Source organism: Falco punctatus, assembly GCF_963210335.1.
Source record: "Falco punctatus genome assembly, chromosome: 1".
NCBI lineage: Eukaryota > Metazoa > Chordata > Aves > Falconiformes > Falconidae > Falco > Falco punctatus.
This window is the reverse complement of record NC_137580.1, coordinates 96,593,721-96,611,599: the sequence shown is the minus strand read 5'-3', so window position 1 is coordinate 96,611,599 and position 17,879 is coordinate 96,593,721. Positions and strand designations below refer to the sequence as shown.

Here is a 17,879-nt window from a genome sequence, read left to right as displayed (position 1 = left end):
TTCTGCCTGATTCAGTTTATCCTAATCCTCTGCTCAGCAAGCTGCAGACTGGAAAAAGAGTCAGGAAATAGTGTTGTGGAAAGTAGAGCCAAACCATTTGAAATGGAGATGCTGTGGCTGGTACACTCACAGTTCTGCTTGCTGGAGAAGTAAAAAGTGCTAAGGGACAAAAGTAAAGAAAGCATTTAGGACACCAGACTTGCACTGAAGCAAAATAGTTTGGCAGTGAAAACTTTTCTGAATGATGGGGGATGCGGGTCTTTTCCCATCTCCACCACTGAAGTGGGGTTACCCTGGGCTCTGAGTGCTCTCGTCCCTCCATCTGTTAAGATAATGTAATTTACTGCCCCAGGGAAAACACGATGGATTTTTTTAAAAAAGTAATGCTAGTAGGGTGGAGCTTTCTCAGATGTTTTTCAAAGCCCAAATGCCAAATTCTTTCTTCATTTTCATGCATGTGTCCCAGCTAGCTTTAAGAGAGTTACGTGTGGGTCAGCAAGGAGCAGAACTGGCTCTTTAATGTAGTATTTAACAAATTCTTTCTGTCATGCCTATTCCCTGGGTTTCACTCCTTGGGGAGGAAGCCAGCATCTTGCATTTGCTTTTGTCTTTTAGTGGTGACCTGGGAGAAAGTTGAGGGGGAGGTCTCCTCCCTACATGAAAGATCAGTTGTGACTATTTAGTCTTTGCAAATGGGAGATTTTGCATTTAGAGTCTGGGCATGGGGAGGGGGGTTCTACCTCGTTTCTGCCAAATGGCAATAAACATTGCCAATATTTTTCTTGTGGATCTTCTGCCTGCACAGAAATGCTGTGGATGAAGGTTCTAATGTGGTTACAGAGACTAAAATGTCTCTTTTTCTATGGAAGTTCAAGGTGCACTGTGAGTTGAGAAAACCTGTTGCAGGAGATGAGACCTGAAGCATTTTTACCAGCCACTGTTTGAGAGAAGGGATACAGCAGATCTGTGTTGTACAACAAGTTTTACAGACTAACTTCATCACTACAAGAACAGTTTTATTTGTAATTGTAAGTCATTGCAGCACTTACTGCATAGCAGCAGCTGTACCTTGAAATACTGTGGGGTTTATTGGATGGGGATTACATATTGCCCAAGCAGGCTCAGAATCCCAGTCATGCTTGAACCCTGGAATTAAAGGAACTAAGTTCAGGGCTCTGACAGGTCTGGGAATCTATCTTGTTGAACTCAATAGCAGCTAGACCTGCCAGTACAACACGGGTATTGAAGGATGAGATGGATGCATTTGCTCCAAAGCCCTCCCAGCCAGATGTTACCCCTGCTGTATTGCATATGGCTTTCTTCAGGCACAGTTAACACCGAAACCTGAGCCAACTGATAACAAGGGCAGGCAAGACCAGCTGGGTCTGTCTGGCATTACCCATCCACCTTTCCCTGACAGCTCCAACATTGGAAACACATTAACAGTGTGGTTCAGTAGAAGTTCAGAAGCTCAACCAATAGAAGGGCCCTGCAAACACTTCTCTCTGTGAAATGGCTACTGACAGCCTGTTCGATGCTCCAAGCCTTTGGTGGGTAATTGGCATATTAGAAATTAATTTCCTCCTGCTTCCTTCTGCATTACATCAGCAGTGTTGCAAGTCATGTTGCCTGATACCGCATGGCAGTAGCATGACCTGAAACAGCATGATGAACTTGCCTAGACACTTTGTTTTCAAACTGAAGAAATTCCCTTTCTTCCAACTTTTTTCTCTTATCAATAGCTCAGTAAGATTTGGCTTTGTTTTCGTACTGTGGACTTGTCTGCTGGAGCTGAACCCTCCGGCAGCCTGGTACAGTAAGCTGACAGCATCTGGACCCAAGCCCTGCCCAGGCTGCAAGTCTCCCCGTTCAGCCAGTGCCATCAGCCAGGTAAGAGGGAGCAGAGAGCTTTTGCCATGGTGGAGGAGCAGGGAAGACTTACAGATTGCTGCAGGGGCCAATGGAGTGGAGTAATTTTCTTGGCTTTTATCTCCCTTTTCTGTGCATCTCAGCAGTACTGAAAATGCTCAACATTTCCTAGAAAAGCCTGAGCCTCTTGTCCATAGCCCCTCCACAGCTGTGTTTGCTGAGGGCATGGTTCAGCCCCTCATCCTTTCAAACCACCTTCTTCCATTCTCCTCTTTTTTGCTTCTTCTCATGAGTGTTTCTTCCTTCCTCATCCCCAGAGGAGAGCATTTACCTCAGGAGCAGATGCAGTATCAGCTATTGCTTTCCACACCAAGTCACTCTGGAGGCTGCCGTGTCCCCTGGCACCCTGCTGTCCCCACTTGCTGCTGGTACCTGCTGGGATCTACTACTTTCCTGTTTGCCGAGGTCTCTCCTGTTGGTTGGCCCATGTGTGTCCTCTGTCACTTTGCCCACCTACCCTGCACCCTGTTTCCTTTTTAATGTCTTTCAGAGCTAAAAAGGAAAGGGAGGAAATTATATCCATCTAAAAATACAATAGTTTCATCTTCCTGTTTGACTGCTCCTGGGATACTTTCACATGTGGCAAACATACCCAGACAATTAATCTTGTGCAGCCACAGGGTGTAACTCTAAAACAGTGCATGACAGATAGAGATGTATCTTCCTTCTCTGTTGTGCCGTGTTTGGGGGATTTTTTTGAACTCCTGCTTTTGCTGTGTCAGGGCCAGTTTCCCCACCTGGACCCCCAGGCATATTCTAGTGGATATGATAAAAGCAGATGATCAATGTCTTAGAAATATTACATACTAGGATCTTCTTTTTCCCTACTGTTCCTCTTTGGAGCAGGGAGGTAGCCAAAGTAGATAGAAACTCATGAACATGGAGGAAGAGTGGGAGAGAAATGGCTCACAGAACACAGCAGGGCCTTAGCTGAAGTGGTTCAGGCCATGTGTCGCAGGGTGCAGGCGGTGTGAGCAAGCAGGCAGCCACCAGCCATCTGAGACTGCTGTCTACAGCAAGAAAGCTGAGCAGTTCCCGCTTCCCATGAGTGTCCTTGTGCTGGGGTGGAGCACTCTGGGAAACTCGAAGCAGCAGCGTTTGCTCTTGTTATACAAGATCTGGGGGCAGGAAACCTCTAAGCACAGGAGCAGTGACTTCTCCTTTATGTGTCTCTTCTGCCTGAGCTGATGACTGAAGACTTCTACTCCCCTGCAGTTCTGGAATCACATTACCCAGCCCAGATACTCCTTGTCCTCTTTGCCATTCTTCACGCATCTCACATCTTTCTGCATTCTTCCCAGCATTGTGTATTCCTCTGTTACCAGCACTTACTCTTCCATCCAGACTTACTGTTTGCATGGGTGGGATTCAGCCTCTATGCAAAAGGCCCTGTGGACACTAATCCTTAGGGAACTTCAAGGGGACATACTAGACTCCAACATGAAACTGAGGCTGCTGGGCACAGCAGCCCACCTTGGGTGAAGCTGACTTATGCCAACGATATATTTTTGTTTCATAGGGTATACGAGTGGTGCACGGGCTTTGGGCAAACAGAGGGAAAAACATAACGGACTGGGGGTTGTTTAATGTGTCTGTCCTTATTTGTTGTAATTAAGCTTGTGCCCAATGCAATCCAAGTATGTGCCCTGCTGCCCACCATCTGTGTCTTGCCCACGTATGTGCACACTGATCTGGGGTCTTCCAGACCTACCTCCTTAGTACACAGCCAGCCTGAGAGAACCTCAGCAGGCAGTGAGGATCTAGGCAACAGGCACTTCTGCTTATGCAATAGGCAAACATTGCAGCAAATAACATGTGTAGCTTTGTTATTAAGCTTGATCTTGTTAGGGGGGCAATAAATGTTCTCTGTGATCATTTTTCTTGTAGAATATCAACACAGGATAAAATTGTGGCTCTGGCTTTGCTCTTCCTGCTCATTAGAGCTCCATGCTGCTTCATGCCATGGCCTCAATCTGTTGCTGTTTGCCATGACAGCTGCATGTCCCCCATTTCCTTCAGACTCATTTTGCACATGATAGATGCTGGCTGTTCTTGGGGTTTTCTTGTTCCTTCCCCCCAGCTCCTCCTCACTTTTACAAAACTAACTTTGCAGCAAATTGTGTTTAATTTAAAAAGGATGGTTTGGGCAAGATACCTGTTCACTGGAAAGCAAAATTAGGGACATCTGGCATTCATTGACTTTTAAAGGCAGAGAAACGACAAAACTAAAATGCAAATACAGAGGATTTCCAGCTACTTTTGGGGGGATGTTATTTTACTAAATTGAACTCAGATAGATTTGTTCTACTTGCTCCTTGCCATAGCTCTGGATATAGTCTGGACTGGGCCACTTGGTTAATTATATACCACTAACAAATTAGCTTGCTTCATAAAATACAATTTTTTTTGTCTCTGTTCATCTGCTGTTGTTTTCTCTGCCCAGGATGACTGTTTTAAGGCCTGAAGACACTTCTAGAGCCATCCCCTGAGTCACCAGCCTCCATGTTTCTGCCAGAAAAAGCTGTTGTATCACATCCAGAGCCAGGTATGTACACCGCACCTGGGTGAACTTGAGCTGGGGACAGAAAAAGCACTTATCTCACCCCCAGTTTCTAGGCTGATTTACAACAGGGGTGCCACAGAATCACTTGGTCTGATTATCTAGGCATACAGGTGGGAGTGAAAGAGATGCTTTCCCCAGACTGGACTGGCCTTGTGGTACAGAGGAGCTGAGTGCTGCCCTGATAGCCTGGAGCTGTGAGGCAGTTCAAGCAATCCCATCTAATCAGTAGTTATAGAGCAAAGCCAGCCCTTTCTAACACTTCAAAACAGTAAAGATTTATTTGAACTTGAAGAGAATAAATGAGTCTTTGGCATTGTATGGGGAGCAATACTCTGCTTCTAGCTGCCAGTAGTGCATACTTTCTAATTCAAGAAGGAACAGCAAGGCAGATCCCATAGACAGCATCAGGCGCAAACCCAAAAAAAATCCTGGCTTTGCCCATGGAGAGACTGAGAAGTTGGATCCTCTAAAACAGAGGCTACTTTATGAGTAGTCAGAAAATGGGCCACACACAAACTGGGTATGTGAGGGTAGCAGGGCAATGCTCTATTTCTTTTCCTAAGGGATGCTGAGTGATCTCCAGACAATCAGTCTGGGCCATACAAGCCTCTATCTCAGCAAGCAATAGATCAGTACAATGACCCCCTCAGCTGTACACAACAGGTTTCATGTCAGCTGCCTCAGACTCCCCACATCCCCCCACTGCTGGCAGTGGTGGGGTCCGGGTGAGTGTGAAACCAGAATTTTATGCAGGGCAGAAGTACAACCCTCCCCATGTTTCGCTCACTCCCCTATTTGCCGTTTCTGGCTGAATCCTCTGCTCCTGCTGGATCTTCCCCTGGGAACTGATTGAAAGAGCCTTAATAGTTTAATCCAAATTGCCCTTCAGTTCCCTGGTGATGCAATTAATTGAAAGCAGGACTTTTACCTCTCTGGTCTGCTTAAAAGTACCCTCTGGCCATCAGGCTCTCCTGCTATGAGATCTAAAAGTCACTGTGCAGGCAGCCAGTGGGCTGTATTACCTTGAATTTACAAAGGGATAATTCAACAAGACATCAGGTACCCACCCCAGTGTGGCAGTCCCAGCCTCAATCAGTCTCCCTCACAGTTGTGGGCTGTAGCAGTTTAGTGTCAGGACTTGTTTCCTCCAGCACTGAAACTTGCAGCAGCAGACTTAAACATTTTTTCCCCACAGTAATCTGCAGTGGGAGAGGCCCCTAGTGCCTCTCCATGACAGAGTTTCTGTTGAGAATTTCTATGAATCTGCTCTCCTGGCCAGAGAATCAATCAAAGTTAGAGACAGAAGACAGTCAGGTCTTTTCTAGAGAATGTGCTGAAATGCAGTGAATTCCATGTGAAAATATTATGCCCGATACAGGGAAAATAACTCTAAGGAGACAAAATTAGAGCTGACAAAATTCTGAGAGCTGGGTGAACTGGGCAGAACAGTGTGAGCCTGGAATGAAGAGAGTGAGAGAGACCATGGCACAGCGTACCTCAATTTACCCATCTGACAGATGAGCAAGGGGAGGATTAAAAATGGAGAGCTTAGGGCTCTGATTCCTATTACCTGTCAGAATTAGTTGTGAACAGGGTAGGGAGAGGTTTTAAGAATCTGGTCCTGTTGCCATAAGCTCTGACCAACAGTGCCCTCCTGCCCACACAAGCATGATGGTGAGAGCAGACTGTGGCAGACACTTTGCAGGTGGACTCTGAGCCAAGGCTGAGTCCCGGTTTGGCTACTCTTCCTTACAAAAGGGGAGGCGTGTTTTAGTTTTCCTGGGCTGTCTGCAGCTCCTCTCTCTCCAGTCTGGGAGAGGTGCCAGCCCCTTCCAATGCCTTTCCCCAGTGAGCTGAATAACTCTACTTCCCTCAAGCTGTCTTGAGCTCCCAAAATAGCATCCTCAGGTATGAGATGACATATTCTGTTACCCTGCTGTATGCTTCAGACAGTCTCCTCTTTCTTTCTGCTTATCCCTGCTCCAGCTTATATGTAGCCCTTGGGTCTGCCACCCTTAGTCATATTAGAGACGCCGCAGGGACCTGGGGATAAGAGAAGGCAACTCTTGCTGAGAGCACTGGAGTCTACTGTAGGGTGCTAATTCCCATAGCACTATTGATGTATCTTGGAGAGCTCCTAGGCATATTGTGAGCTAGCTTAATTTCATTTAGCCACCAGACTTTTCTTGGCATTGGAGCACAGCACATCCCATAGCTGGGTTTTACCTGAGGTGGAAGATGCCATCCTTTTAGGCACCCTGAAAATGGTGAATTTGTGCAGACTATGAAGCAGATGTGATCACAAACCTTCTTTCTCTGTTTAAGCGCTGACTCTTAGCAAAGCCAACCTCCTGAGCATCTGTGCATTAGCCCATTGGAACGGTGCTTCGTCGGCTCCTGACTCCCCTCCAAGGCTCTGGCAGCCAGACACCACCTCTGTTGCCAAAGCTAAACCTTGCCATGCTGTATGATGGGACAGGCTGCTCAGCACACAGCCAGAGATGGGCCTGTTCTCACTCAGCTATTGAGCAACCCTGCAGACACACTGGTGGTGCCAACCTCCACCCTACACAGCCTTCTACACAGGCTCGTATTTCCCATCTAGAACAACCTCATCCTTTCACCCACATCCTCTCCCTATAAGAAGACACAAACCCATGTTTGCCCCATCCTTCCCTTCCAAAAAGCTGTGTCTGGACTGCTGATGCCCTAGAGAAAGTTGAATAACCCCTTGAAGAGACTGGCTGCTAGGTAAACAACCTGGCCCGGCCCACTGTAGAGCTCATTTGGCTGGTTTGGCCTCTTGCAGACTCTCTAGAAGACATCTCCCCCTCCCTGCTTGGTGTTCCTGCCAAGTGAGCTCTGCTGCACTGCGTCCCTGATCTTTTCTGACATTAATTACCCTTTCCTGGCTCGGATTGCCCTGTTTGTGGCCAGGAAACCCAACTCACTTGCGCCTGGAATCAAAGCAAGCTCTGGAGTTAGGAGGGAAGAGAGGGCGCCTGCTTCCTTGGATGGCTGACTGGAATAAGCAGGTGTCTCTGAGCCCTTCCTACCCCAGGGAGAGCTCCTAGGAGGCTTTGCCCGTTGCAGCTTCGGCTGGATCTGGCCAACTGCTGAGCACCTGCTATGCCTGCTGGAGTGGCTGAGAGTCAGGGTAATCAGCCAGCTTTGAATCTCTGCCCATCATCTTCAGATAGGCACCAGACCCAGCACAAGAGCAATCAAAAACAGGAGTAGGCATAAACCCTGGATGCAGCCCATCTCCTTTCACACGTGAGTTTTTAGGCCACTAATTTCAAAGGTTTCTGCTTTCACTTCACCTGGGTGCCCATGACCTCCCACCCCCCTGTCAGTTTTGAACAGCCCTACCCCAGCAAGTGATAACTGCTTCCAGCAGGAAGGTACGGGGTCCCAGCACCTCACATCACACAGTCTGTGGCAGTGTAACAATCCAAGGACGCGTGCTGCTCTTAAAACGCCACTGAAGACTTTCCTGGCACCAGTCACATGCCCAGTGCCACCCATTTTCACAATGACAGTGTTCCTATGCAGGCCAGAGCTTTGAACACTCTGAGGCTCTGAGGTTCTGTTGAGGAAGTACAGTTTTGCTGCTGGACTTTTGGAGACTGCCACCAGCCTAAATCAGGAGGAAGGGGGTAAGTCAGAGAAGGGTAAACATGGACATGGCATTGTTCCTGACACTCTTCTTACAGTGCTCTGAAGTTCCCATCGCACACCCAAAGGAAACCAGCAGCACTTGGAGAGTTTAACTGGCAACTTGCCAGTTACAAAGTCATAATCTGTATTAACTCCTATGCTATAAACAGTCAGAAAGGAAAATCCATACTTCCCTCGGAGAAAGCAGCAACGTTTCTTCAAAGGAGCATCTGTGTGTGTTTGCCACATCTTTGAGCCCGCATCCAATATTAAGGGACCCACAAGGCAAAGTTATTTGTAAAATACAGCACCATCTAGTGCTGCACTGCAGCACCTCACAGCAGGCAGCATGTCCCCACCTCGGCACCCCACAGCACTGGGGGGTCCGCTGCTCGCTTTCCCTCCCCAGTGTAAGACTATCCGCCTTTCGGAGTGGGCTTTGATTTGGTTGTGTATCAGATGACAGTGTGTTTTCTGAGGGATACTTGAACAAGTCTCTTTGTGCCTCTGTGTACTTGCAGCGTTCCAGCAGCCTCTTGCATAATTCATGGAGAAATTCTGTCAAAACTTCATCCAAACCCCAAATCATATGTGAAATGCAGCTGGAAGCCATCTTTGCAGATTAGAGCCATTGCAAACATCCCTTCCCCCTGCTCCACCACACCTTCTATTCCTGTATAGTAAAGGCAGGCAAAATTTCTAGTTGTGCAGAAATCCTGGTGCTGAGTGACACAAGCATACCCAGTTATCTGAGCAGTGGCTGTATCCCTGTGCTCTGTGGAAGCTACTGCTGAGAGTCCATGAGAGATAAGAAAGGTAGTATCAGCAGGTTTAATTTCACAATGTAAAGCCTTGTGTTTGCACTGGAAAATAAATTTTGGAAGGGCTGAATTTTGCTGATCTGAAGTATCTGTGAGACAGGGATTAAAAGTGCTGCAAACACCATTTACTAGGTGTGGAAATTGTTTGGCCAGGAGCAGACCTGTCTGATTATTATGAAATTAATTTCACCAACCTTCCCGCCATCCTAACATTAAAAAACAATGTGAGAATGCTTGACTTTTTCCTATACACAAACTTCAAGGTTTCAGGTTAAAAACAAATTCTCTTCAAGTTATATCCAGGATTCATGTACTTGGTTTGGTCATGTAACGTGGCACTAAGAGAGCGATCTTTAAATCAAAGCAACCTTACACTTCTCTCCCCTTCCAAACCCAGGCACTACAAGGTGAAACCCTTGAGTTGTAGGAGGATGGAAGGAGAAACTCGTAGGCCAGGAAATGGCTGGCAGTGGTGCTGTGTGGTTGACTGTTGCTGTATAGGCACGTTTCCTCCTGCTTTTCCAGGGAGAAGGAGTGTTGTATGAAGACAACATAGTCTGGTGGTAGCTTTGTCTGATGTAATTATGGGTAGTGCATGGGATGGAGAATGTTTGTTCTGTGGTAACAAATACCACAATGGGGGATGATGCCTGAGAAAACAGGTTTTTTCACAAGCAAGTGCATGATACCTTTTCCCACATCTAGTCGATCATTTAACCCAAAGGAAAACATGTTGTTTCTTTGCACCAGGCTTTGTTATATCCCCTTTCCAAGAGAATGAGACCAACATCAGCATGAAGGTGTAAGAATTTGGAAGCAAAACTGCTTGCTGTGTGCAAAAGGGGACAGTTTCCTTGTGACACCAACAAAATCAGAACTACAAAGTTTGTCTTTTGGAGCTAGACCCAGTGGCAGTAAAAATTAAATTGTCCATATAGAATCTTTTGTTTATTGAAGCACAAAAGCCAGCAGTGTAGGAACTAGCTTTCCATGGCTCGCAGCAAAGGCAGAGTTGAAGGATTGGTATGCACTAGTTCTCAGACACAGCTGCGCCTGAGATCCCAGGAGGTTCTCCTCTCAGAGACCCGGGCCACAGTCACAAATGGTGCAGCCTTGTAAATCCAGCTGGCCAAAGCCTTTTGCTTCTCAGCCATCAGGAAACACATTTTGTAAGTGCTGTGGCACGTGCATATCTCTTTGGTCTTATGTCCGCATGTCAAATGGGCCTCACTTGCTGATTTTTTGCACAAACAGGAGCTGTTGCCTCGCACTGGGGCAGACTGGACTCTAGTCCCTCATAAACGCAGTGTCTGCCCAGCAATATCCTGCCAGGAAGGAGAGAAGTTCCTAGGCACTGCCAAGTATCAAACATCGAGAGCATGTCCCATCGAGACAAGGCCACACGGCAGCACCCATGTGTGGGCACAGCCACTGAGTCCTTCCTACAGGCAGTCTGAATTCAGCTGATCACACACTGAGAGCCGTGGTAAGCTAGTATTCTAATAAAAAGCATTGGTAAGGCATACCTCTGTGTGCCTTCCCTTAGCACCGTCTTGGCCTTTCCTGGGTCAGCGTGTGATTGTTTCCTATGTTTGCTCCTACAGCTTTTATTTCTACCTCTACCAGCCTAATTATGAATGTCCTAGCTGAGAAGGCTTTCCATTTCCTTCATTTGCTAGGCAACCAAATGTCCGTACATTTCCACAGGGGTCTGTAAACATCCCATGGTACATTCTCCTAATTAGAAAACAATGTCTGTAGTTGTGTTTACATTGCTATGCTTATTAGGAAGTAAAATGCTGGGTTGGTTTTGTGTTATGTGCAACCTGAGATTGTACATCTGTGTGCTGTTTGGAGGAGGTTTTAATTGGTTTTTAAGAAATGTATCTTGGGGGTTTCTTGGTTTCTGAATCAACACAGACAGAGGGTTTACGGCTAGCTATTGTATGAAATTACAGATCATATGTTCCCTGTGAACTTTCCCTAAGTTTATTCAACTAGAAAAATGCAAGTTGAGTTAAAGAGGAAAAAATTGCATGGGTTCAGCAATGTGTCACCTCCTTGGGAGGCATTACTTGTGATCAGGCAGTAAGTTTAAGGTCAGTTGGTCAGAGCTAGTAATGAGTATCTTAAAGTCAATGAATATCTCCAAAAAGGGGGATCAGAGGTTTCCCACATTTCTAGGAAGATTTATGGTATTCTAGAAGCATAAAGAGGGAATCTATAATTTCATCAGTTCTATATCAGATATATATTCATCAGTTCTGATCTTCCATATAATACAGACTGTAGTAATCAAAATCAATTCCAGATCAATGTCTTTTGAACTGAATATGTGTTCGGGAAAGGAGTCCAACCTTGCTTCAGAGGTTGCCAGTAGTGAAGAGTTGATTGCTAACTTAGTAAATTGTTACAGTTGTTAGAAATTTTCACTTTACTGCTACTCTAAATTCTCAGTTCAACCCCCAGCCAGCAAATCTCATTATATGTTTTGTCTGCCAGAATGAAAAGCCTATGGTCAGTTTTGTTCCCCCTATTGCAGCTTCAACAGAATGCAAGATCTGTAACAAGAATACATTGCGGCATTTAATGCTTCTGCTTGAAACCTATTTTGCAACCTTTTAATTCAACTCATGGCTCTCGTCTGAACCTTTTCCAGTCTATCAACATACTGTGAGTGGTGGACCCAGGCCCAAGCACTGTATACTGCCAAACGCATCAGTACCAAACGCAAGGGTGGTGGAATCGCTCTTTGTTACTGCTGATGTTACACCACAGAATAACAGAAGTGTTGATTGGAAGGACCAGCTTTGGAGACATGTTGCCTTAAAGGGTAAGGCAGATCTTAACTTCCTTTGACAACCTGGACCTGGTTCCTTTCTTTATTAGCCACCCTTACAAACAGCTGAAGGCTGTAGCACGGAGGATCAGCAGTACTACAAGGTCTCTAGGAGTCCCTGTTGTGTCAGTCACTAAGGATGCAGACATACAGTGGCATGCCTCTCTGCCCAGCTGCAACAGAAAGAGCCCAATTCAATGCTAACCCTTAAGCAAACAGTGTGCTGACCTCCCAGTTAATAGAGTGGCCCTTCTTGCTTATTTTACTCCCAGCATTTGAACCACAGCACATTCCAGTTGGGTAAAAAGACTTCGCTGTTTGGAGCATGCTGGAGTCAGGTGGTGAGCATACCAATCGCCAGACAGGATGCTGTGCTTCCTGTGAGAGTAAATACTGAAAGTCATGCAGAGCATCTTTCATTCTGGCTTGGCCGCAACAGCCAGTACAGCCGCTGGAAAGGAAGGGACTTCACAGAGACAGAGAGATTATTCTCTTCTGGCTTAGAGACTACCTGGCCTTTTAATCATCTTTGAAAGCCTGTCTTTTAAAGGCTGCTCACTTTGTTGACACAATGTGCACCCGCAAAACCCCATCTGCTGGGAGCTTGCAGTCTCACTCAGGGATCTGCCATGCAGGAATACAACCAGCGTGTGGATGCTCTGCACCTCTTAAGTCTGCATATAAGACTACAGCATGGGCTGACTGAAGGAGCTCTTGGACTTATCCCAAGCTTGTGTTCAAACACAAACTAAGAGAGAAATGTGCAACTGAGAAACAGTTCAGATTTGCCTTGAGTAACTGCACCTCTGGACAGTCTCTCTTAAGGTCTCTAAGCACTATTACCACCAGGACAGTGACACTGGGTTTGTCTTGGATTTGTTTTTTTTTTTAAAAAAAGGCAGTTCAGAAAGTCATCAAGGGAACATCTAAAAGTTTCCGCAAGCTTCATACAGAGCATAGGTAGAGCTCCTTTGGAAGAAACTCCCTGATCTATTAAGTCATCTTCAGAGAGCACAGGGACTAACTTGAAAAGCTAGATTCCTTCCCAAAACTACACAGAAACCATTTTCTAGGCATTCAAGACATCTTCCCATGTGGTGTGGTTGTTGACATATGAATGGACTGGAACAGATGTCAAAGGCATCCTTATTGTTGCATTTCACAAGCTGCATTATTCAGAGTCTCCAGGGCAGAGTGAATTGCAGCCATTCCATGCAGTTTGCTGATGACTCCAGTCAGTCATAGTGAGGATGAGCACAGGAAAACCATTGGGACCACAGTAGCCAGCAGATTCTGCAACAAATCGTTCTAACCTTTCATCATAACATTCAGGTGTTGTATTTTATGTTGTTTGGGAGCCTCCCATTGGAGCGGGCTGGAAGGAAATCAAGCCCTGTCTAGGCCTGTTTAAGCTGTGTTTCAACAAATCCTTTAATTTCCATAAACAAGTGCAGTTAGAACTCTGACTCTTTACTCTTGTCTGCGTTTGTCCCCATGTGTAAAATAGAAATGGCAACACAATCTGGCCCACAGGGGTATCTGAAGAGAGAAATATCACTACCATGCAGGAGCAGCTCGGTTAAAACAAGTCACAAGAGCAAATCAATCCCAGTATCCACAGCCAGGTCCCAACAGAATTTTTCTATCACCTTGTGGAAGGAACTTTTCAGGTTTCTGACAATCAGTGAAAATGAGATTATGTTCTTAAAACAGCTTGCCTTTCATACTGATGTCCACGAAGTTCATGGTATTCAAACAGATTTTCCCAAGCTGGTCTATTATATGTGTTTTTCTAATGGAGAACTCAGTATTTTAATTTTTACTTGCAAAACTGTATTTACATCAAACTTTGTTTTGATTTTATAGACTCTAACGCTATTTTTAGGGTTATGCTATTCACTGAGGCTGAAAGCCAGTGGAGTCATCTTGGTAAGTCAGACTTTATGGCTATTTTCATGAGATCAGATGTAACATCAGTCCAGGCTTTTGGAAGGAAATGGCTTTCAGGGCTGCCAGTTAATTTGTGAAAAGATACTGAAAGGATATTCTCTCTCCATTGTGCATTTCTTCCCTAATAAAACTACAGCATGTTTTAATACTTTAATGTCTCAAAGGGTTTTAATGCCTCTTCCCTCTTGTCTAGCAACATCTTAGGTAAAGAACCAGATGTGATACCTTTTTAACAGAAAAGACAATAGCTTAAAAGCACTGTGATTTTTTTTGGAGTGTTTCCAGCTGATCTGTTGTCTGTACTTTGACAATTGGCTTTATTTATTGTCCATGCAACATTTTTAAAGTGTTTTGTTGCTTCTACAGCGTAAGCAGAGATCTTCGGAGAAAAGGAGACTTGATGGGGATGTTTTGAGGGTTGTGTCCTGCAATGTGCTCTGCCTACTGAGGTTTTCATCATAAATCCTGATGGCTAGAAATGTTCTTCTGCAGGTTCCAAAGTTTTTTTACCAATGTCAGTTGTCTTCAGTATTCCAGTGAGAAGCGTATTAACGTGGCAGTTTCAGCATGGGAAAATGAGGTGCTGGAGGGAGGCTGACTTGCACACAGTCTGTAAGGCACCAGTAACGAACACAGATTTCCCTGAAGTGATTCCTCCAGGAAGAAAAAATCACAGATGGGTTGGTTCTAGCATCTTAGATGCTGTTTCTTTCTTTTGCAGCATAGAATGTTTTCCAGACTCTTCCACCTTTTTTCCCCAGGCAGTAGACTTGCAGTGATTGTCCCAACCTCCTCTACAATACACTTGTAGGTTAGGAGATCTGGTGTGCACCTCTATGAAACACCAACAGCTGTAGCACACCTCTGCTCCCCACCTCCCTGATCTCTTATCTTGGCAAGTGCCTCACTTTACAGATCTGCCATTCCTTGCAGGTGGTTTCTTCTCCAACTTTGCCCTAATGTTCTTTCTATGGTGTCTAAACTGAGCTGAAGACCTGGAGAAATTCATAGTCCTATGTGATTAGCTGTGCCAGTAACAGTTGTTACTGCCTGCACTGGGTTTTTTACATCTATTCCAAAAAGCAAAGCTGTTTTTCCTTCAGAATCTATCACATTACTCCAAATAACCACATCCTTTCAAAACATGCTCCTGTGCTGTTCATACCCTCCTCTGGAAACCACTGTCTTCAACTGCTGTTTTTCATGGTCATATGCAATTATCCACTTCCTGATTTCTACTTCTTGCTCACATCTGCTGTCCTCTTCCACAGCAGGAAAACGACCAGCAGCTTCATACTTCATATACATCACCTACAAGACAGCCATGGAACCGTACAGAGGTAGGGTAGCCACTGTCCTGTCAGGAACATCTGCAGAGAACAATCAGTCCTCCTCCAAGGAGACCCATCTATATCATTTTTGTGCAAGAGATGACATGTTTAAGGACGTGGATCAAGGCTGAAGGGATTCCAAGGTTATATTCCATCCTTTGCAAAAGGTACCCGCAGGATCTTGGATAAACCTCCCTGTCACACTTCATCTTGTGAAATGCAAGGAGTGCTTCTGCCTTTAGTCCTTTTGTCTGGAAGGACAGTAAACACTTCAGTGCAAGCACTCTGTGGAGAGGCATAGACAAACCCCAGTTGTGTTCAGGATTGGTATTACACTAGCATTTATTGAAAACATAATTAGAAATATGAGTCTTAAAAAGTCTTAAAATGCACCTTTGAACTCCATTCTTCTCCTGCTGAGGGACAAACCAAAGAGTGTAATCAAGTGTTTGGTAGAAACAGTAATAAATGCATGCTCAGCAACTTCTGAATCTTGTTCACTTGATACCATATTGAAAAAACCTTTTAAATATTGCAAAAACTCATGGGCTGGAAGCTTTAAAACTTTCTTATAATTTACAGCACTATTATAACACAGATTTATATTAATGTTTCTTTAGTGCTCCAAAAAACTACCTGTCCTGAAATGAAACATGTGAAATTAATATATTCCAATTCCTTTTGCATTATTCTCTTTACAAGCTGGAAACCTAACTTATCTGTATCTGATCAAGTGCCAATAATGATAGTCTTTAAGCAAAAACTTACCCAAATTCCTGGCGTGGTTTAGTTTCAAGATAACCAAGTACAGATTTCCAGGGTGTTTCTGTAACTGATTCTGTATTTGGTGTATATTTATAAGAGATTTCTGTTATATGAAAGAAGACAGGGTCATTCAGAGTTTGGCTTTGCACCTGAGTTGCTGGTGTTGCTATTTACTTCCTAGTCATTGTCTTTCAGCTATGGGAAGATTGTTGTCAGTCTGTTGGCAAGGGCTGGGACAATATACCTGGACACAAGGATGTTCCCATGTCTTGGTTCTGGTAGAGGGAGAAGGTCTGGAATTAAACTGCATGTAGTGTACATTAGGGTGTGCCTGAGTGTGTGACAGTGTCATCTACCTCTATGTTTGGGCTCTTGCCCCTTTACAGTTAAAGGATTTCCAGGCTCAGCATCCCAGAAAGACCCTGACATCAGCCCTGCCAGGCAGGTGTGTGTTTCCTCTCCACAAGGCACAGAGGGGTGACATGTCTATGCCAAGGCCAAAAACGCAAGTCCAGATCAAAGACTGAAGTGATATGATTTCTGTCTGTATTATTGCATTGAAGCAGCTTCCAGCAACGTGAATCACAGTTCAGAACTATCTTCTACAAATGCAGATCAAAAAGATTATTATTGCCCAAAAAAACTCCCACTCCATGTGCAGCTTGAGAGAGATTGGTGCATACCAGGTAGCATGGGAGAGAGAAAGATCATGTCCAGTGGGAAAATTTTATGGCCCAGCACCTTTGCAATACCACAGCTGTATAAGGATTTGGCTGTGCCATTCAGCCCTTCCCTCAGTGGCCTGAATTCAGCAGTTTGGCTGGGTGCTGTATACTACATGTCTTTCAGTGATTCACAAACTCCTTGAAGTCTCCAGCTAAGCCAGCAGGAGCACAGCTGTTTATACTTTTATCTTGCTGGTTTCTTTTTCTTTGGGATCAATCTTAAAATGAAACTTGCCTTGAGAAGCAAAGAGTAATGTGGGAGCCTTTCTGGTTCTGCACTTACTGGAATGGGTACAATTATTCATGTTTTGCCCAAAACTCAGTGAAATAGCTGAATATTTTCTAGACAGCTGCCATGTCTAATCACACTTATTTGTGTTTAAATTTTGACGTATGGTTCCCATTTCTGGGAAGCCTTCATGCTATCAAATGGACACAACGTTATTTTAAAATTGTGGACACAGGCAGAAACACTGCTTGACATTAGACTGATTCTGAAACAAGGTAACCCTCTTTAGAGTTAATTATGACCGCTTGAGGGGAGCTGGCGTAAGAAGTCCTGAGAATATTTACAAAATTGGGATGCTAGCCCAAGGAACATTGATTGGGCTTGAAATAAGCCCACATCTTTTCTCTTTTCCCTTCCTGCTACCCACCCCCTACCCCACCCCCCACCCCCCGTTTGAGAGGAACAAGTATAATTGAATTGGCAAAGCGTTCCCTCTGACATTGATTTTTACAATAACTTTACCTTTTAGACAAGGTCTCACATGTTATTGATTTAAAAATTCATTGTGAATGTTTTAAGATCTGGTTTCTCTCTGCTCTGGGGAACAGAAAGAACAACAAGCGAAATAGTACAGTGTAAAGTACAGGTCAGGAGCAGAAGAGTACATGTGATATTTTCTTGCTTTTAAATCCAACATTGGGCTATATGTGTTTCGAGAGTTTGTTTTTCCTGTTGACTTTATTTCTCTCAGCAGCGGTGACAGTTATGACAGAGGCACAAACTACCTCCAGACTAATGTATGTTTGTGCCCATGCCCACGCAGAGCTCCCCTCTTCAGATGCCAGCCAACTCTCTTGGGGGGGGGAATAGCAAGTAACCTTTGGAAAATATTCTCTACGTTTGGTTTTAATTAGTGGTGCTCAATAACACAAAGGCATTATCATTGTATCAACAGAAAGACTCCCACTGACTGTTTTGAGGTCTGGAGTATCACCTTGCATCAGGAGAAACCACATCTATATGGCAACAATCTTTCCGTAGAGACTGAGAGCACTCAGCTGTTAGAG

General features: G+C 44.8%; 1 protein-coding gene across 1 annotated transcript in view; it reads left to right on the top strand.

Moving 5' to 3' along the window:
• Positions 1–17,879, top strand: part of CCDC92 (coiled-coil domain containing 92) — a 137,158-nt gene that overhangs the window by 43,267 nt on the left and 76,012 nt on the right. The window contains exon 1 of the mRNA XM_080370520.1: positions 1–17,879. This exon is cut by the window's left edge and continues 43,267 nt beyond it. The gene's annotated coding sequence lies outside the window, so the exon portion shown is untranslated.